The 22,451-nt window shown below is 33.4% G+C and overlaps 1 protein-coding gene across 5 annotated transcripts in view; it reads left to right on the forward strand.

The window, feature by feature from the left end:
• The window catches only part of FOXP2 (forkhead box P2), a 546,452-nt gene that overhangs the window by 50,681 nt on the left and 473,320 nt on the right, over window positions 1-22,451 (forward strand). For all 5 annotated transcript variants that reach the window (XM_045062894.1, XM_045062893.1, XM_045062896.1 and 2 more), the window contains one exon: window positions 15,766-15,911. The gene's annotated coding sequence lies outside the window, so the exon portion shown is untranslated. The remainder of the gene's footprint in view (window positions 1-15,765; window positions 15,912-22,451) is intronic.

The raw sequence follows: 22,451 nt of genomic DNA on the forward strand, positions 1-22,451 counted from the left end.
ACACATGGTGTGCTTTAGCACTTTGTTCTGTGATGTGCAACGGTGTGTCTTCCCAAAGCATAAAGAGTTTCCACACGAAGTTGTGTAAGACTTTTAGAAAACAAACTATGCTGACCCCTGGGTTATGTGGAAGACAGATAACATTACAGTTTCTTAAACCGATATGAATCTTGCTTTTTGGAACTCCCATTGGACAATTTCATTATGCTGGGTGGGGTGTATCTCATGAGTAAATCTCCCTTCTTTTCACCTCATCTCTGAATTAAATGAGAAATAAAAGAGAGGCCTATATTTACCAAATAGATGATTCACTCTTCCTTCTCTGGCAAGAGGTAATAAGGCACTGAGAGAAGACCCAAAAACTCAAAACGTTTGAGTGAACTCCCTATAAACTGCCAAGAAACAGCATGAGTGGGAAAGAAGCATTTCAGCCAGTGTCATTAAGTGATTTGCTATCATTAACTGGACAGCTATGAAAAGTAGAACATTGTTAACAACAAAGAAACAGGGACTTATAAGGAGTTCTTACTAGAGCCTCTCAAGAAAGGCGTTAATTCCCAGGAGTACGTCAGACTGAAATTTTTCTAGCTAATGATTGAGGACATTTACACATGTTTCATAAAATCATTAAAAAAAAATTCAGATTCTTTTTTCTACTTTTGGTGGATAGTTTTAACTATAGGAAGCACAAATATTTCAGAAACAGTATTTTTTGTGCAGAGATTTACTTGTTTTACGGTTACAACAAACTCTAAAGAATCATTAGAACTTAAAAAATAAAAAGTAATTAAAAAATAGAACTTAAAAAATATGAATTTCAAATTGGGGGGGGGATGAAATTTCAAGTATCCAGAAACCTTTAGAATCTTTTCCAGAAAGTTCATTTCATAGACAAGTTTGAAAAACTGAGAGCTTAAATTTTACATGGCATTATACCATTTATGTTAACTTAAAAAAATCTCTTCGAAAGGAATTGGTTGGCATCTGTTATATCCGCCTTAACTCAAGGCACTCTGTTTCCTCCTGTAGGGTTGGGTCTCAGTAAATGGGATACCCTTCTTTTCCTTTCTCTCTGTGTTGAGTCATGGGCTGCAGTATTGGGCAAGTGGGGCTGTTAATGAAAAGCCACTATTTTTAAAAAGCCACTTCCAAGTTGGAGAAATCAAACCACAATATTCCCCAAATGATGGAGAATCTTTTTATCATTTAAAAATATGCTTTCTAATATTACTCTAAAAGACATGGTTTATCAGAGTAATATTATAGGACACTATGATTAGATTCTCTGGAGATTTACTTTCCTTTCATAGTTTACCCTTACTCCTAAAAATGGAATGATTTAAATTAGTGTGTTGAGTCAGGATAGTGAAGTATGTTTTCTGCCCTCTGCACAAAGCCATATCACACTACAAAAGATAACTGTAGTTGCACGTGGAGAAGAGAAATCGTATATTTAATATACAAAAGGTTGTCAAAATGAAAAATAGCACCATATAGCATTTTACAGTTTGCAAAGCCCTGTCACATATTTTATCTTTTTTGATTCTCATCGCAACCCTATCTTATGTATGTAGAAAGCCCAGAGGTTAAATGACCTTACCAAGAATAAACTAACAAGTGGCTGATTGTGACACAAATCCAAATCCTCAGATACCATGTCCAGTACCATCTTCTCAATACCATCCCACCTAAGGGAAAAAAAAATGTATTTTATGTAAATTCTGAATTTTCAGTCATGGAAGATGAGAAGTTTTAAAGAGCCAGATTTTTTTCTTGATTTAAGGAGTCTTTTAACTGCTGAGATTATTCAGCTGTATAACTGGCTACCATGACAAGTAACAATGATTAGAAATGGTTAGGCAAAGGCTAGATGGCCACCTGTCGAGCTTGATGTTGGACTGGATGACCTTTAAGATCCTTTCCAATTTGGAGATTCCATGACTCTATGGTGATAATGATGGTGTTTCAGCCTGTTGCCAAGTAACATGTCTATTGTTTTTCCTGCCTGTCACACACAGCAATGGCAATAACTATCGTTTTCCTTATAAGCCATGACAAATTTATATCTTCGTGTCATATTAACAATTAGTGTTTCCGAAGCTTCTGACCTTTATAATAATGTTCAAATCTATTCTAAAGATGCTGCCAAAATTTCATTTTAAAAGGTATGAAAATAAAATTCCTTTGATGAAGGACAGACTCTAAAGCAATATCTGTGATTCCTTCCCCTTTCTTTTCCTTTCAAGGTCCATCAGTCACACCCTCCTCAATCTACCATTGCCTGTACTGATGAATGGAGGGACTCATTCATTTGTCCACTCTACTCATTCTATAAACATTCATTGAATCTATGAGCAGAGCACTCTTCTAAGCCTAGAAAATACAAGAGGAGATTCATAATCTTACTAGCAATCAAGGTGGTAAAGCAGAATCCATTCTTGTCAATTCAGTGTGTATTCATTAAGCAACTAACAGTAAGGTTCTGTGGTGTTGAGTACAGATCTACCATCAAAAATAATTTGAGTTGGTTTCTGAATCCAGATAAATCAACTAAGTCTAGGAGGTACAAGGTTTATCTTACTCTTTATTTTCTTTTTCTTTTCTTTTTTTTTTTTTTTTTTTTTTAAGATTTTGTATATTTGAGAGAGAGAATGAGAGGGGAAAGGTCAGAGGGAGAAGCCGAACCCCTGCTGAGCAGAAAGCCCATTGTGGGACTCGAATCAGGACTCCAGGATCATGGACCTGAGCTGAAGGCAGGCACCCACTTCATCTTACTCTTTGGCTCTAGAGCATATTAAACTCTCTACTCTACACAAGCAACTCAGTAGAGACATAAACCCATACAAAGGCAGAAACACATGTGTATATAAAGAATTTTGTTTTGCTAATGTAAAATAGTTTATACTTAGCTCAAGAAAACTCAAGCTCTATTTCAGAGCTTTTGAATGGTGCCATTGGTTTTTGCTAAATCTTATGCTTTCAGCCAACTTATGGCTGCAACTGATGAATATACGTGTTTAGTTCCAATATGAATATTGGTTGATAGTTTGTTTTTGTCAAGGGGAAAGATGTGAGTGAAATAACAAACATATATATTGGAATTTAACTAATTCATCATCTGTGTAAGGGACTCCTTTGCTGAACCAGATTATAGTTTTTGTATGTTGGAAGACTGTTTCCTCAGTTTTTTGTGTTATTCACACAAAAGATGTGGGCCTATCATTTCCAATCCATGTGGTCTTAACCAGAGGGTAACTCACAACATGACAACTGGCTTCCATCAGAGTGAGCCTATGAGAGACTATGAAAGACAGAAGTCAGTTATATTGATACCTAATCATAGAAATGACATCCCATCATTTGCCATAGTCTGTTCATGAGAAGCAAGGCACTGGGTCCAGCCCACACTCCAGAGGAGGATATTACATGGGATAGAAACCAGAGGCAGGGATCATTGGTGGCCTTCTCAGAGGCCACGAGTATAAACCCTCCTAGAGTGTGTCCCTTGCTGTATTCTTTATCTTCTTGAAAGACATGCCATCTACATAAAACCAAGCCAAAACCCCTGAAAGCTATTTTCGGTTTTCCCTCTTTGTTCCTTTATCTTAGTCAATCACTAAGTAAAATGGATATTAATTAATAAATATCTATCACACATGACCTTTTGCTTCATCTCCACTACCACTGTCTTGCTTCAGATTTTCACTTTTCCTTATTTGAATTACTGGTTTTTATTTATTTTTATGCCTACAATGTCTCTAATTCCTTTTTCCATGCAGTTAATATTTGACACGAATTATTTACCAGTGCTACCCACTACCCTTGGCTTTCTGATAGCTTGGGGTGGGGGTGGGAGGCTGCATCATTGAATTCCTAGTGCTGAAGGCAGTGTCTGGACATGGTGCCTGTGCAAATATTTTTGTCTGAATAATTAGACCTTAGAGGCAGAATGGGAAGCAATATTCAGAACTCCCAAATTTTTCAAAGCCACTGAATCTTCATTTTTTTTCTTGGCATATTGGATATTTCTCCTGATGGGAAAAGTGCTGAATCCATCTTCTTTTCTAGTCACATAGAGCTTCTTCTCCTTGTCTTTTTTCTGAGTCCTAGTCTTTTACCTGGTGCTTTTGAATATTGGTCTTGACTTTTTCTCTCCTTGAAATACCACTGTCATCTCACATATTTTCATAAATAAACAATGCCAAATGTATACGATTATCAGCATAAGCTTTTCCGTGCCAACTAATAAAAAAGCTATTACATTAGTTCCACTATCAAAACAAGCTAAAATGAACTGGAAGGTGCAATAAACTCAAATATTATTTTCTTCACAGCTAAATGCTTTCTAGCACACGTCTACAGTTTGCTGGGGTTAGAGTAACATTAGCAGCACTAGCACCAAGAATTTCTCCTATTATTAATTCTTAGCATGCTTTGACTATTTTTTATCTAGCTAACAAATTGCATCCATTAGAGTAATAAAGTGTTTCCATCTTTTGCAATCAAATAAAAATAAATGTCAGCTGGAGCTTCTTGAGCTAATAAGTGAGACCTTTGACTTACCTGCTCTATATAACAATGTGTTGAAAATAAATTAAAAATAAAACATAACAGAATCATGGATAAAATTTAACTTTAGTATCTGTATCTCACATAAAAAATGATTTCCTTTGAAATTTTTGAAATACAAGTAGGTAGTAAACATATTATGGTGCAATCCTGCAAAGAACTCTGCCTTGAGTGCTTTTGGTATGAACTCTATAAATATTATTGGCAGCATTTATAAATAAGAAAGATTCAGGGATTACTGGAGTACCATTTAAAGTATAATTAGATTTTCTAGCAGGTAGTAATTTAAAAAAAAAACCTTAAACTGTGGTAAGATTGAGCAGATACATGAAGTTCCTCTTTTCCACTGATAAGCTTTAAGTGATCAGTTTGTTCACTTTTAATTTAATTATTAAAAACAGGTAATGCATAATACCTTGTAGCCTGCGGTGCCTTAGTTACTTTAAGGATGTATAGAGATGTTATGTATTTAGCCCCCAGCAAAGCAAGGACGGTATAGGGCAGCTGGGCCTCCATTTGCCCCAATGTGCCATACATTTTGTGTTGGTTTCTATGTATATGCAGTCATAAAAAAGTTGGAGAAGAACTGTCTGAAATATCCATTTCCCCCGTTCAAGAAGCAATCACAATAATCAGTTTCTTGGTACTTATCTAGAAGTAGTTGATACACACACACACACACACATCACAAACATATATGTATCCTTATATGTCATTTTTTTTTTCAGAGATAGCAGTATAAACATACACACTATGATACATCAGGCTTTTTTCACTTACCACTGTACCTTGAAACAATGCCTATTGGTACATGTGGTGCTACTCTATTGTTTTTTTCTGCTGCATTGTACTGCTTATTGAATAGCTGTATCTTCTTTTCACAAATGGTAAATTTTTAAGAAGCTTTGTTAATACGTGCTTAAAATAGGTGTGTGTTCTTAACAGGATGTCTGTTTAAACAAAAACAACCTGAAAACTTCTTAAAATTGCAACGGTTTATGTCACTGGTGGTCACTGTGCACTTTTGGGATTTTCCTGGATATCAGTTTTCTCTCGTTGGCTGAACTATTGTGTTTCTAGCTGGGCTTTTATTGTACAAGCAGAACATTTTTGATCAGATTGTATTTACATGACAGCCTGAAACTGTGGCATTCTGTCAAGTACATCGTACACATTTAAAATATTGTCTAAATATTTATTCACATGATGGATTACTGTGGCTCAGAAAAGGCAGTTACAACCTATTGAGTAAATAATTTTAGTTTTTAAAAATTTGAAAGGGCTTTGAAGGGGTCATAATGATGTCTTATCTCAGTTGTTAGAAACAACCACTGAATACCATTGCTTTTTCTCTGAATGGTATTTTAATTCTTAAATGTTTAAGCAACAAGACAAAACAGAAAGAGAAAAAAAAGAAAAAGGAAAAATTCAAGCCAGTTGCCTGCAGGTATAGGCTTTCTTTCTTCCTTCCCAGGATCAGATAGCATCTCCTCATCATGAAACAACAAACAGACTAATAAAAACAGAGTGAAACAAAGGAAGGAATACTATTGTGGCATAATGTTAAAATTCCTTGACTTTGAAACAAAATTTCGAAGATGTAGAGTTGAGGTTGCAAAAACATATTAAATAAGTGGGTGTATTTTACTCAAATGAGAAAACTTAATTTTTATAATAAGTTGTGGTCTGATTTAAATTTGATTTTTGTGAAACTTCTGTTTAAGAAGTAGTTCATTATTTTTATGTCAGCTTGAAAATTGTGTGCTTTATGCTGTTTTTGTTCTTTCATAAAGGAGACAGGGTTTGTGGTCTTAATAATTAAACTTAAGTACATGTGTGTGAATGTGTGTGTGTGTTTTCTTTTTCAGTTGTGTCGCACCAGGACCTTTTATTTATAATTCAGACATTCTTCAGACTTTACAAACCTTTTGCATTTATTTGAAATTAATTTACTTCTAAAGAAAGTAAGGAAAATAGTTTGCATTTTTTTCCATTCAATATTAACTTAATCTAGACATTGTAGCTTTGTGATTGTAACATCTTTTGACAAGCAAATTAGACCGTAGAAAGAGCATCTAACTTGGAGCTTGGGGCATATGGTTCTACCTTCTGCAAATGTAACTCAAAAACAAGTCACTCTGTTCAGTGAGGGGTCTGTTTCTTTACTTTAGTGTGCAAGGGGAAAAGTAGCCTCTTATTTTGGAGAAAATTATAATCTCAGTAGAAAAAGGTACCTGTCTAACTTGAAGCTGAAAGTAAGAGAGATTAAGAAACTCATGCATACAATTTCATTATTTTTACAATCCAAAAACCTACTTGAATATACAAAGTTGTTAAGGAAAACAATTAGGGTAGCAGAAATTTAGTAGTGTAGTTATTTTTGTTATTATCCCAGCAATTAGAATTATTAATCCTATGAAAACTAAGCTATAATAAAAATAATGCTATTTAATGCTATATTATATTAAAAATTATATATTATATTATAATGCTATAAAATTTAGTGCCTGGTATGTTATAGCATGTAAGCATGGAGAAAAGAATTGACTGAAATGATCAATTGAACACATTATTTTTACATGTCAACATTCCTATTTTAGTTTATCTTATCTAGGACTAATAAGTAAAATAGCCCAGTATATACTCATCTTGGGATTTTAAGATGTGAGTAAAGATGAGCAAAGGTCTATTGATCAGTTTTTAGTTCCTATTGCCATTTTATACGCACACTTCTACAGATGGTGGAGTTTTGACTGCCCATCAGAGCACCAATACCTTTGAGACAGCTGTTTTCAGATAAACCTCTCTTACATGCTTTAGGTCAAGAGTAGTCAAACCTGTTACAGCACCTGCTTTTGCATATGCAAATCTGTTGTTTTGTCATGTCATTAAACAAGAAGAGGTAACAGTCTCTTGTGGTTGTAAATAAGTCTGGAACATCGCCTACATGAAATGAAATCCAGCAAAAAGACAACTGTGATTTCTGTTGTGTAGTCATGGGAGGTTGCTACTCGTTCGGGGCTTTGTTTCTGGAAGACTGCCTGTAATTCGGAGGGAGAGTAGAGAGGCAAGTTTATGTTTGGAGGCAAGAACAGGGAAGGTGTTTGCTGTCATTGACTGTAGGGTAGTTGTGAAGTTTGACATGCCCAGAAGCTACTGAATACCATGTGGGGCCCCTGTACACTGCATACCTCAGTTTTCATCATCTGGTGAGCCTGCAGCAGGATTTCCAGGCACTGGAGTCGACAACATGTCTACTTTGGTTTGGAGCTGATTGATCCACGGAACAGAACATGCTTGTGGGATCTTCCTTTGCTATAGAATGACATAAATGATTGAAATGCTTTCTTTAGGAAAAAAAAAAAAAAGTTTTATTTGTTTATAGACCTTACTGCTTATGGGAAAAAATTGTCAAACAGTAACGCAAGCAGAGTTTGCTGGAAACTTTCATTAATGTTTGCGAATTATTTCCTTGTTCAACTTTGATACATTAGACAATTGAAGAGAAGAGTGGGTAGAAGGAAATTATTTCTTTATTTACTATTTTTCTTAAAGAGTAGGGGCATATAAGAAAAATAGTACCTCAGGATTTACAAATTGACTGAAGATTTTACTCTGTGTTGCCATAGTATGCTGTGGGGGAGGAAAGGGAAATGCTGGAATCAATGAACAAATGTTGCATGCTGTCATTTTAGATTACATTATTTTACTGTGAAGTTGTTCCTAATTTTCATTGTGAAAAACAATGCAAAATGCGTATGACCTAGAAAATGATAAAAATTTGTTAATTTTGTTAATTATGTTGAAGTGTGTTTATTCTGACATGGATTTACAATAAGCAGGAGTAAAAATACTATTTTCTAGCTTTGGGAGAAAATTAAAAATTCTTCCCTGACCTTTTAACCTTGTCAGATGATTTCCCTGCTCTTGACACAGTGCATTATATTTGCAAAGGTTGGAAGTTAACTCTTCAAGGTACCAGACATCATTTTTATTGGGATATTAATTCTCAGAGGTGCTAATCTCATCAAGATTTGTAGGCATTTTCTTTCATAGGCCATTCTGATTTGTAGCTCTTTCTTTTCACAGCAGTATTAAATACCAAACCTTCTCTGATATGGAAGTTCATTAGAGATATGTCTTTGATGGCAGCCCTTTCCTGGCTTCAGTTTCAAATACCTTGATGTAAAGCTTAAGAAGCCATTGTGTTGTAAGCCCTCCTTGATGTGCCTTATTTAGATCTGCATAGTAAATCAAGGAAAGTAAATAACAAGGCAGCAGATGGAAGCATGGAGATAAGGCCAGTGAACAATTGTATTTGTATTTTGTTATGATGTTGACAGGAGCTAAAATTCACTAATCTAGTTCAACTGATCTGCATTTCAAAGAAATCTCATTTAGCAGCAACTTGAAGGTTTGTAGGATAAAGTTCTTTTATTGCAGCTTTTATTGCATTCTTTGCTAATTTATCTGGTCAAGATTTAGCCTTGCTTACTTAAAGCTGCAAGCATGTTACAAGGAGTCTTAAATACTATGAAAGCATTAATGTCTAGACTATGAACTGAAGGTAATTACATATCCAGCGCTGAATAGGGTACATTTAGAAAATACTGTTGTTCAAACTCAATTGTCAGGGCAATATAGATAAGGTAGTCTTTTTTTTACCCCTTTTACTGCTTGTTTGGGCTGAGATTTTTTTTTTTCCATATCATAAATAAGCTAATATACAACTACTCAGAAATTATACATAAAATGAGTAGATCTCCTTTAAATATATATTTATTGGTACTTACATTGATTGTGCCCTTTTGAGAATGGAAGATTATTAATTTTAGAAGTGTGATATCCTTATTTGAGTCTGCAGTTATGAACGTGTATAATATATAAGTAAAGTATGTTTAATGTGAAATTCAATGTGTTGTAATGAGCGTGCTCTGTAGACCACAAGTACAAAGAATCTTGGTGTTTTCTAATTTATAGGTGTTATTTATATATATATATATGTAATTATATGTGTTTATTTAATGGAAATTGGTTATTTAAAATACAGTTAGAGAAAATAAATATTTTATGTGTATATTTATGTATTAACTTAATTTTTAGTAAGTTTGGCTTGCATTGGTTCTGAAAGGAAAGACTACTGGATTAGAACAGTTAAACTGAGCTCATGTCCCATCTGTGCCACTTACACTCTCTGAGATCTTAGATAAATTACTTTCTTCTGTGAATCTCTGCTGTAAACTACAGAGGGATGGGGTGAGCCAGTGACAAAAGAAGTCTTGGCAGTTAGAAGATCCTGGTCATTCATTGATAGATCATTTTATGAGGCATGAGGCATCATGCTTGAACAAAAGTTTATGTAAGTAGGTTCTCTTCCCTAAAATAACTTAGGAGTGAATATTCCATTTTCTGAAATTCACTGCTAATCAAAGTAGAATTTGAAATATAATTTTGTACTTTTTCTAACTCTAAACAATACCTTGGGTGTTCCCAGATTTGTTGGGTATACTGGTTTTGATTTTACTTTTCATAAAATGCAAAGGATTACTTCAGCAGTCTTTATAGAGAGATTTATCATTTAAAATACATTGGCGTATGACAGGATTTTCACTAAAAACCTGTAATTTTGTTTTGAGTTCTAAATTTTAATGTTGATTTAAAACTTCAGAGCAGGTATTTAAAACCAAATATTTTATTTGACTACCTTAATGCGGTTTGTCTAAATGTGCTTTCTACAGAATAAGTCAAATAATGACTTGGTAGTTCTCCATGACACATATTTTTGACAGGCTTTTTTAGAGCTTGAAAGTAATGGTAATAAAAATTATTAAAAATAATTTCTAAGAAAGACACATGAGTAAGACATATTCTCTGTTTTCAGTGGTTTTTAATTGCATGTGAGAAATTGGATGTATAGATAGCTGGTAGATTAAGTGAACGGTTTTCAACAGAAGCTGGTGAGAAAGTGCTATGTGGGTTGATTACTCTGGCTAAGAGAATAAGGGAGTACTTCATGGAGGTGATGGTAATTGAATTGAGGCTTGAAAGGTATAGTACAGTTTGAACAAATAGAATTTGAGAGAGGCAATCTAGAGCAGATTGAGACTTTAAAGGCTGGTAAAGGCAAGCGTGAAATGTTTGGTTCTGTTCTGGAATGTAAAGGAGAGTAAGAGGAACAATATACAGGAGAGGCAGATTAGATGGATGAAAGGCCTTAGGTTTCAGGCTAAGAAGTTTTGGATTGTTTGGTAGATATTGAGGAACCCCTCCTGTTAAATGACACTAATTGATACACTAGTAAGAAAAGGTGCTAGGGAAATACTTGCATGGTTTGAAGTCAAAGTTATTGAATTTAGGTATTAATGTGTTCTAATCCTCCCCCTATGTCAGTCTAAAAGATTATAAAAACATACATTTGGAAAACCTTGTCAGATATGGTATATTCTCCAAGTATTATTGGTTGGAGAGGTGTTTGAAGATATTTGTGGATGTGAGGGTTATGAATTTGAAATTGTCATTGGAGAAACAGAAAGAGGACTATCATTATAGAGGTGGAAGGGACATTGTTTTTAGAATGCTTTATAGAGACATCTTTTGGTATATATTTAAGAAAACTTGAGTACTCTTGAGTAAAGAGAAGGTTTGAGACATAATTCTGAAGATCTATAAGCCATTATTAATATGAAGAAGGGTCAGAACCAGAATATTCAAGTGAAGATGTTTAAGAGGCAGCGGAGGATAAAGAGCTGAGTCAAAGAGAGAATGGAAAATTGCACTCACAGGCTGTTTTAGATAATGAAATTAAATAGCAAGCATTTCTTACCATGTAAATGGATAATATACAAGAAGATTTTTTTACTGGTTGGTCAGAACACAGACTACTCTTAAGAAACCATGTTATATATGGCTTTTAGGTCATAGTCTAGCCATTCAGTTTGACCATGAGGTCAAAAAGGGATGGTCCATCACCCTTACAGAGCTTGCAAATCTTATTTATTAATATGTACCATTTAAAAAAATATGAATTTTATCAGATATTAAAAATTGAATCTTCTATTTCTCTGTCTCTGTCTCTCTCCCATACACACATGCTTTTCCAGCCTCTCTCGAAAATTCACATTTGGGAGGACTAAGCCTGCATTTTTTTTTTTTTTAAAGATTTTATTTATTTATTTGACAGAGATCACCAGTAGACAGAGAGGCAGGCAGAGAGAGAGAGGAGGAAGCAGGCTCCCTGTGGAGCAGAGAGCCCGATGAGATGTGGGGCTTGATCCCAGGACCCTGAGATCATGACCTGAGCTGAAGGCAGAGGCTTTAACCCACTGAGCCACCCAGGTGCCCCCTAAGCCTGCATTCTTAAACAACGAATGAAGTAGCGAATACATTCACCTAAGGGGGGGTTAAACACCACCTCTTTAGAGACTTTACCCCAGAACCCTGCAACTTTGTTTTATCTTGCACCTGGCTGCTTTATAGTTTTATTTTTGGGTATTCTGTGAAAATGTATTTGGAAAACTTTGTCAGGTTGGGTGTATTCTGCAAAGATTAATGGTGGGAGAGGTGTTTGAAGATATTTGATGGATGCAAGGGCGATGAATTTGAAATTATCATTGGAGAGTTGGAAAAAGGACTATCATTATAGAAGTGGAAGAGACTTTATAGAATCATTGAATATTTAAGAGAACTTGATTGCTCTTTTGTGAATGATATTTTTTGATCCTCATGATGTATTTGTCTACCATATTATTATTCCTAGTAATTTTTGCCTTGAAACCTAACCACTGCATGTAATAACTTTTAAAAAATGAAACATGCTTAGATTACAAATGAGATAGCAGGAATAGATTCCCTGTCATTCTAGTAGGCTTGGATATACCCCTCCTTGCCTTCTGTTGCCTGTAAATCCTCCACAGGACTTCATTCTTCATTCCCTCCTTAACTGTTGGTTGTTTCCTGGGCGAGAAAGAAGATTACCAGGTTCACATTTCAGAAATCAAACAAAAAAGTGAAAAACACTTAGGTTGTGTTGTGGAGTGTGGGTTAGAGGGAGTTAAGACTGGAGGAAGGAGATTGAATATTCAGTAAGAACTTTAAATCTGAGGGTCAGGAGAAAGGTGTTGACTGGATATATGTGTTTGGGACTCACTACCAACAAGTAGAGGTTAATGCTGGAAGTCGAATGCCTGTTAAGGACAGAAGAGGAGTAGAATGAAGTCTTGGAAAAAAGTGACAGGAGGTAACTGTAAGAATAGGACTAGCAGACACTGAAAAAAGGTCTGAGAAGTAGGAGAGGAATCCATCCAGAAAGAGGGGTGTCATGTAAGCCAAAGGGAGAGTTTTAAGAAGAAAGATGTGAAAAATAAGCTGAGTGAATGCGAGAAGTTCAGCAAACCCAAGAATTAAGAAATTCACATTTGGATTTGTCCGCTAGGAGGTGATTCCTATGCTGATTATAAGATGTTTAACTTCCAGGATGTGAAGATTTAGTAAACCTTTGACCATCTGTGTGAATTTGTTAATGTGAAAAGAATGGAATTTTGTTTATTCTAATCCCAACAAAATATTTTTGTCACATAATAACATCATGAAAAAAAAAGAAAAACAAAAATGTGTTGATAAAAATAATCAAATGATGAATGAATAATAAATTAATGATACTTCTAGTATCATTTAGTGTTATATTTTAGTGAATATATAAAGTTATCATCTAAACTGGGATACTTGTAAGAAGGAAAGGGTAACTATGAGTAATTTTAGTACATATAAACCTTATCTATCCCAGGTAATCAAGGAGGAATGCTCACCTTGATTATAGTTCATGTTTATTGAGTGCTAGCTATATGCCAGACACTGAGATGAGTTCGTTACCAGTTTATATGATTTAATGACTGAGGTTTTGGTTGCCAACATTCATAATTCTGTCTTTGTATATACTGAATTTACTGACAGAAATGCTGTATATAATTTTGATGACCTTATAGAACTTAACTCTTTATTTTATAAAAACACAAAAATTGGTACTTACTGTATGCCAAATTATGTCCTAGGGAATGGAGAAATGAAGATGATTAAATACATGGTTCTCATTGTTAATGATGTACCAGTGTGACTGAGAAACTCCGAGAACAGAATTTCAGTATAATGTGGTAAATATCATGTTGATAATATAGTTTGTAAGGGCCACAACTTGTATTTTAAACATTATGTCCTGTCGTTTTTAAGGTTAAGTTTAGAGTGTTTTTGAACTTTGTAAGGTAGAGTTTGCTTTTTTGTTGGAAAAAAAAAATCACCAATGAAAAAGACAAGGTATAGTTAACTGTGTGTTTAAGTGGGGGTTTTGCTGTCATGGAAAGTATGTTCTGTGTATGTGCACATGTGTATGTGTGTGTGTGTGAGAGAGAGAGAAAAAGAGAGATCAGTTCTGTATCACAAAGGGATACATTTCCATATCTATAATGTAATTTTAGCCACACTCAAGCTATATTCTGTGAAGGGTCTGGCATATTTCTCTGACACATCTGGTAGATATGTGTGGCATTAATTAGCATAGGTATTGCTATAAATGACATGTCAGTCCAAAACAACAAAAAGTATTTGTTACTGATGTCAATCATTCATCCTTTGTCAGTTCAAAAGGCTTCCCTAAAGGAATGCACATTGATCTTCACTGATCCAAAATACAGCAAAATCATTTTTGTGTTCTAGAAACAAAAGTGGAACTACCTGTGTTTGAAAAGCCATATGGAGATACTCGTACAAAAAGTGCGCATTTATAAATTTGAGTTGTAAGACTGTTAAATTAGACCAAGATTAATTGAATCTTTTGAAAAGAAAATAGGGTTTTCTGTAATCCTAATCTTGTTTTGAGTGTTTTCTTCCTCAAAGCCTTAATTTTTGGTAGCTTAATTCGTGTTTTTGTTTCACCTTGAAATAATTTTGAGGTATGTCAAGTAAATGATTACAAGTATCCCTTACAATGTTTAAAAACAAAAATGATCACACAGGTATCAATTTGTGACTATATTGATGTCTGAAAGAGGTACTCTTCTGTCTACACATACCTGGTTTTGTGGTTGGCTATTCTGGTATAGATATCGATGGATTTTACTACAATCCCATCACATTTATCTTTTTGTAATTATAATCACAAGTGTAAAACTCATATTTCTAAGCAAAAACTGGCTTTAAAGGATACATTCCCCCCCCAATCTATATTTTATTTACAACTCTTTTCCAAAAGCTCCCCCTACATTCTAATTTATTATTAAATGGAGAGCAATATGAATGACTTTAAGATAAGGCAAGAGAGTGTGGTCTAGGGTGTGGTACAGTTGAAGACATTTATCTTAATATTTCATTTTAATGAGGCAGAAAATATCCATTAGTAGAAAACTATAATTTGATGACGTTTGTAGAATACAATTAATTCTCTTAAAATTATGAATGTTCATACCACCAAAGATCAGATAACCACACGTCACATTTCTGTGTCCTTGTTAAGGTTTGTATGTGTTATATTTTTACATCGTACAGATTTGTAGAGAATTAACATGAAATGGGATTGACGATGTATGTATGTTATACACTTTAATTTGATCAACATGCTTTGTTTAAATAGCAGTTCCTAACCTTTGTCTCATCTTTAAAATTTTCACTCCAGATCTCTTGCCCTGCCTACAGATCCTCTGCTATCTGTTTCCAGTCTGTCTCATGCTCTTGAAATCATCTTTTTTTATTATTCCATTAAAATTTTTTAAAAATGGATTTTCCTTTACACTTTTCTAATCATCCTGTAATTCTTTAGCTCTAAGACATTAAAATGAATGAGTAAAAATATTTGATACCTAATCGTCTCTGCCAGTCCATTCAAACTCATGGATTTGCAAAATTATGTTAAAGTCTTTTAAAAATACATTTGAGTAGGCTTTTGTAGTCATTTGGATTTTGAATATTAATTTTCTCTTGCTATGCTGCTTAGCCATAAAAATGAAAAAGAAGATAGATGTGGGTTTCTTTTAGTGGTGTTAATTTAAAGTACTTGATTTATTTATTATAATATTCAACAATGGCAATTCCTATTTTCTCTGTTCACATCAGATCCAACAGAAAATAATGAGAAGCCCCCACCCACCAGCACAGTAAGAAAAAGTTTGATGCATTTTGTAATAATTGATTAAAAGTATAATTTCCCCCTAGATCAAACAAATAATAGAAGTCTGTTGAAGCTTTGTCCTGACCTATTCTGGAAGTAGAAGAATACCCTGGAGAAAGGAGCATTGTAAAGCACAAAGAATAAGACTCCTCAATCCTGGGAGAGAGAATTAAAGTCTAACCCTCCAAATGTAAGTCATCTGTACTCTCTATTTTCCATCCCTCAGTTTTTGTTGGCTATTCAGGTATTAGAAGAGAAATATGTAATAAAAATATTTGGATTTTTTTCTGTACAAAATATACAGGTGTTTTGCTTGGTAACTTTAAATTCCTATTTGTGTTAACATTTTCTAAATAGTAACATAAGGTAATGCTTTGCAATAATAATATTTAATGCAAAATGGATTATTTTTAATTTTATCTTCTGGCAGAGAACTGGTAAGAATTTTGAGAGTATTCTGATGAAAAGAAGGTAACTTCCTTTGATTTAATATCTGCAATTGTGCCATCATAATCCCTTTTTGCTCTAAACTTTAGTTCTTTCTTTTTCTTTTATATTTCTTTATATCTGAGAATAAGACTATCTTAATATATCTATTTAAATCCACCTTCCAGTAAAAGAGACATTAAGTCCTTTTTTTTCACTTCGCATAGTGGAACTGAATTGGAATGAATTTGTATCCATAATCCACTATAAAAATATATAAATTTTGTCAGCTCAGTGTCCTGGAAAGACTGATTCCCTATCTTGTTAGGAAGAACTTAAAAGATGTGTTTTGTGATGATAAAGAAAGATAGAATTCAGTTGTGGTTTAGAAATCGGTAGAAAGATTGATAATCAAAGGCAATACTTGTTTTGAGAAAATTATTGGGAAGAAATTTCTTGGCAATCACAACTTTTATCTGAAAGGTGATTTAGTGCATCATCCTTGTGATAAGGACACTTGATATGTTGTATAGTGGCTTAACTGCCAGAAATCTGACTTTTGCTTATCAGTTGATAACCCTTCTCACTCTTCAGTGAAAGAATCAGTGAAAGAGTATTGATTTGATTTTTAAAAGTCTGAAGCATGAAAATCAATATTTATTAGAGTTGGGTACAACCAGATTATACGTCCCCCCCCAATTACCTCAAAAATTGAAACATAAATTTGTATAGGTCTTGAATGTGATACTCTTATTGATATAACATCTGACAAAGTTGTCAAACTAGTCTGCAGTAAGAAATCTTCAAAATATCTAGGTTCACATTTAATCTTTTGTTTAGAACATCTGATAGAGCCTTGAAACACTGTGGCCATTCCTGATAGTCTATAATTGTAAGTTAGGATATTTTAATTTAGCTGAATCCATGTATAAAAAAAGAAATTTTTGTTTATTATCTTAGATAAATTTTTCTATCATTGAACTCTATAGCAATGCCTTGGAGAAACACTACAAACATTATTATTCCTTTCACTGACATGACACAATTGCTCCTCATTTATAACTTTAGTATTTGTTATTGAAAAGTATTGCAAAATTTTTAAAAAGTTATTTAAATTTGATGAGTGAGTAGTGAATTCTTATTTACAAGTTTGAGGTTGGTGAAGGATTGGAAAATATTGTTTACAGAAAACTTCTGTGATCCTCTACAGCAATGAAAATAGATAAAAGTATAGCAACAGTAACATGGTTGAATTCCATAAACATAATGTTGAGTAAAAAAACCCAAGTATGCATGTATGAGTTCTTCTTTATAAAGTTCCAGAACTAGAGTATAGTGTGTAGGATGCAAAAAGTTATTACAACAAAATTTTAGTTAAATTCTAGGTAGGTACTAGAAACTAGGGTGGTTTCTTGGAGCTTCTGGTGTGTCAGCTACATTCTGTTTTTTCACTAGGCTGGTGGTTGCATGGGTATTTATGCTATGAAAAGCCATTAATGAAAAGCTAGGTGTGTCTCTGCTAAGATCAGGTACAAGGCAAGGAGTCCTTACCATTCCTGTTTAATATTATACTGAAATATAATTAATATTATACTGGAAGTCCTAGCGAAGGTGGTAAGATAAGAAAAGGAAATGAAAGGCAATACAGATTGGGAAGGAAGAAATACAACTGTAAATTTGCAGATAACATGATTGTCTATGTAAAAAATCTCAAAGAATCAACCAAAGAAAACCTCCTGCAACCAATAAACGATTTTAACAAGGTTACAGAAAACAAGATTAATATACAAGTCAATTGCTTTCCTGTGTACCAGCAATGAACAACTGGGATTTGAAATTAAGAATACAGTACCATTATATTAGCACCAACAAAGCAGAAACCCAAGTATAAATCTAATTATGTGTGTGTGTGTGTGTGTGTGTGTGTGTGTGTATTAGGAAAACTACAAAAAATTCTGATTAAAGAAAATCAAAGCTCAAAATAAATGGGGAGATATTCCATGTCCCTGGAAAAACATACACAATATATCGTTATAATGTCATGTCTTCCTTTCTTGATCTATGTATTCAATATAATCCCAGTAAAATCCCAACAAGTTATTTTGTGAATATTGATAAACTGAATCTTAAGTTTATATGAAAAGACCAAAGACTGTAAATCACCAATATAATATTAAAGAAGAGGAAAGTTAGAGGGCTACACTTGCTGACTTCAAGACTTTGTATAAAGCTACAGTAAGCAAGATGGTATGATATTGATGAAAGAATAGACAGATCATTAGAACATGAAGAAGAGTCCAGTAATAGACCCCACAAGTATAACCAACTGATGTTTGACAGTTATAAAGGCAATTCATTGGAGAAAGGACAGTTCTTTCAAAAGTGGTACTGGAACAATTGGACATTCATATGCAAACCTTACACCTTACATAGACTCAAACCTTACACCGTTTACAAAAATAAATTCAGCGTGGGTCATGGGGCTAACTTTAAAGTGAAACATTATAAAATTGTTGGAAGATAACATTGAAGAAAATCTAAGTGGCCTTGGACTTTGAGATGACTTTTTAGATAAAATGGTTAAAGCGCAATTCATGAAAGAAAAAAATGAAAAATTGGACTTCATTGAAATGAAAAAATTACACTCTCAGGAAAACACTGCTAAGAGAATGAAAAGACAAGTCACAGACTGGGAGAATATATTTAATAAAACCCATGTCTGTTAAAAGACTTGTATCTAAAATATACAAAGAACTCAACAATAAGAAAGCACATAATTCAGCTAAAAAGTGAAAAGAGCTTTAAATAGAGTTAATGAAAGAAGACCTAGAGATGGCAAATAAGCATATGAAAAGATGCTCAGCATTTATTTCATTAGGGAATTGTGAATTAAAACAATGAGATACCACTGCATACCTATTAGAATGGCTAAGATCCAAAACACTGACAGTATTAAGTGCTGTCAAGGATGTGGAGCATCCAGCACTCTCATTCATTGTTGGCAAAGTGGAAGGCAAAGTGATATAGCCACGTTGGAAAACAGTTTGGCAGATTATTAGGAAGCCAGACATACATCATGCATATTACCATGCAGTCTGGCTATTGCAGTACTCGGTAATTACCCAAATGGGTTGAAAACTTATGTCCACATGAAATTTGCAGGAGAATGTTTATAGAAGCTTTATTCCTAATTGCCTAAACTTGGAAGCAACCAGTATGTTGTCCTTCCATTGGTGAGTGAATAAACTAGCTGTGATATATACATTCAATGGACACTTCAGTAAGAAAGAGAAATGACCTATTAAGCCACAAAAATACATGGAGGAAACACAAGTGAATGTTACTGAGTGAATGAAGCCATCTGAAAAAGGCTACATACTGTATGATTCCAACTATATGACATTCTGGAAAAGGCAAAACTATGGAGACTGAGAAAAGATCAGTGGTTTCCAGGGCTGAGGGGAGGGACTAATGAATAGGTGGTTTTTTTAAATTTTTACTTATTTATTTTTGAATAGGTGGGTCTTTAGAGTAGTGAAACTGTTCTGTATAGTAATGTAAGTGCAGATACATGACATTAAAAATCCAAAGAGCTGTACAACACTAACATGAACCCTAATGTGAACTCTATACTTTAGTTAATAACAGTGCTTTAATATGAGTTCATCAGTTGTAGAAAATGTACCACATTAATGCAAAATGTTAATAACAGTAGAAACTTTATGTATTCTGGAGATAGGGAAGAGAATGTATATGGGAACTCTGTGCTTTCTGCTATGCTTCTCTGTAAATATAAAACTTCTCTAAAAAATAACATCTTTTAGATAATTTTTTGCAAATCTGATGTAATTTAAAAGATTAAAAAGCAATCTCCGTGATTCTGTTAATTAGAATTCTGAGAAAAGGTGAGATAACTTCAGATTTGATCTATGTACTCTGAATATTCAAAGTTAAAAAGATATAATTTAAAATCAATTTTTTGTGATCTCACAAAGCATTGTATTTTATTTGGGGGAAGTGCTAATGTCCATAAAGTTAGTCTTCTATACTTGAATATATTTAGTAACATATTATGAGAATTTATTTATGTAGCATAAAACTTGTCTTTATTTTAAGGTAGACATTTCAGTTTTGATTTTAAAAATAGATAGTTTTTCAATAATATACCCCAACCTCATTCTGTAATAATGAAATACTCATCTTTATTGAGTCATTCATAGCTTCTTTCCTTAAATTTAATGCATTTTATGCAGTGGTCTGTCATCCTCAGAAATGCTTTCTTACTTAAGTGGGACTTTAATTTGTTAATTTTAACATTAGTATGTTGTAAAAGAAATGGAAAACACAGATGCTCTTTGTATTCCTTTTTTGAATACAAATTTTCAAATACAGATTCAGTTTAAAAATACCAGATAGAGACTTCTTCCTACTCCCTTTTTAATTTTTTTTCTTTCCTACTTCTTTCTTTCCCTCTTCCTTTTTCCTTTCTACTTTCTCCTTTCTCTCTCTCAATATATTCTATTGTTTAATTTTCTAAGGAGTGAATATAATCTTATTTAACTGGTTGACATTAACAGAAACGAGGAATTTATTATTCATAAAAATGAAATAGAAAAATCCCCCTTTTCTTCAGATTCTGGATATAGCTAGGCTCAACACAAATGTCTAGGGAGAATGCATCTGTTGCTATTGCATTTTTTTTGTTTCTCTGAAAACTTGGCATTTGTAATATATCTATGATTTTGATTTGTCTTGGCCAAACCCCAGATTACCAAGGAATTACATTTTGAACATATTCAACTAAGAATTATCTTTGTAGCAACTTTTCCTTTGCCATATTGAAATTTTGGGAATAAAATCAGATTTTGTTTCAGAAACCAGCTATGTTTCTTCAGAGTGCCAGAATGATTTTTTTTTTTATGTTAAAGAGACACAAAGCAATACTTAAAATCTAAAACTTATTTTAAGCATACCATGTAGGAAAGAGTCCCATTTTTGCATTTGACAGACCTGGGTTCAAATGTTTGTTCTGCCATGTAATTTTTTTAATATTGATCTTGGGTAAGTTTGGTATGTGAGGAAAAAAACCAATAATTTATAGGGTTAGATAAAGATTAAATCACCAAACACAAAAAATACCTGCACATAGCAGGTTCTTAATTAATGGTAGTGGTCTTGCTCTTACTTATTTTCTATATATATAGAAGTGTGTGTATAAAAAATGTGTATATGTGTTTATATGTATTTATATGTTTATATGTATGTATGTATATATATATACTTATCTCTGTTTCTCTTTCTCTTTCTCCCTCTATATCCATCTATATATCTCTATCTCTATATACAGCAATGTGCAATGTGTAGTCATTTATTTCACTTGTTAAGTTCTGAAGCAGAGAATTCTTCTGGAAAGGAAAGAGTTCTGGAATTTAGGAAATATGCATTCTGTTACTACATGGAAATATTTAAAGACCTATTATTTCTTCGTGCCCTAGTATTTCTATAACTTTATATTAATGTACCTAGAATGTTTATAAAGTTTTAAAAGAAGATAAAAAGAATATGTTTCCTTCATAAATTCCCAGCAGACAACAGAATTCTTTTTTTAAATCTCATTCAATGTGTAATTCAGAGAATGATGTATTAGTACATTTTGATTGGAGTTCAAAAAATGTGCATTGGTCAGTTTGAGAAGATGTATGGGAATATGGAAAATAAAATAACTTATTAATGCCTGAAAAGGGACATGTCAGTTTTAACAAGACAAAAAATGCAAGGTGGAAGTTGAGTCTTTCTGAAAAATTGATATTTGCTATGCTTTAGTTTTCACTAAATAACAAAACACCTGTTTCTTGGGGCAGCTTTGTACAACTGTCTCCATAACTGATCTGAATCTTTCTAGAGTAGAAATTCAACAAAATAAAGTATTAACTCTCCATGTTCTCTTACAGTAATACAGACTTTTTAGTAAAAGCAACTCTTAATATCTTAAGAAAGTAGCTTATATATCTTTGTCTGAATATCTTACCTGAGTTTGTGTCTTGTGTCTTCTGAATATCTACCTTAAATTTTAACTAATTGGCTGCTCTCTGACACTGAAAGAAGGGTCGTGACAAAGAACAGAATGCTTAAAGAGGCAGAAGTGAAATCTATCGGGCATGGAAGCCTGAGTAATTGTTTTGAAGTGATTATTATTTTTTTTAAAGGCAAAAAATACTTAAAACTTATTTTTCCTATGCCTCTTCATATTTTAAAGAAAAAGTGGTGAGGGTAAAACTTGTTGTTAAACCCAAAGTGGTGGGTA

This window comes from Mustela putorius, unplaced genomic scaffold (assembly GCF_011764305.1).
Source record: "Mustela putorius furo isolate JIRA1106 unplaced genomic scaffold, ASM1176430v1.1 tig00003845_pilon_pilon_pilon, whole genome shotgun sequence".
In the NCBI taxonomy this organism is placed as follows: Eukaryota; Metazoa; Chordata; class Mammalia; order Carnivora; family Mustelidae; genus Mustela; species Mustela putorius.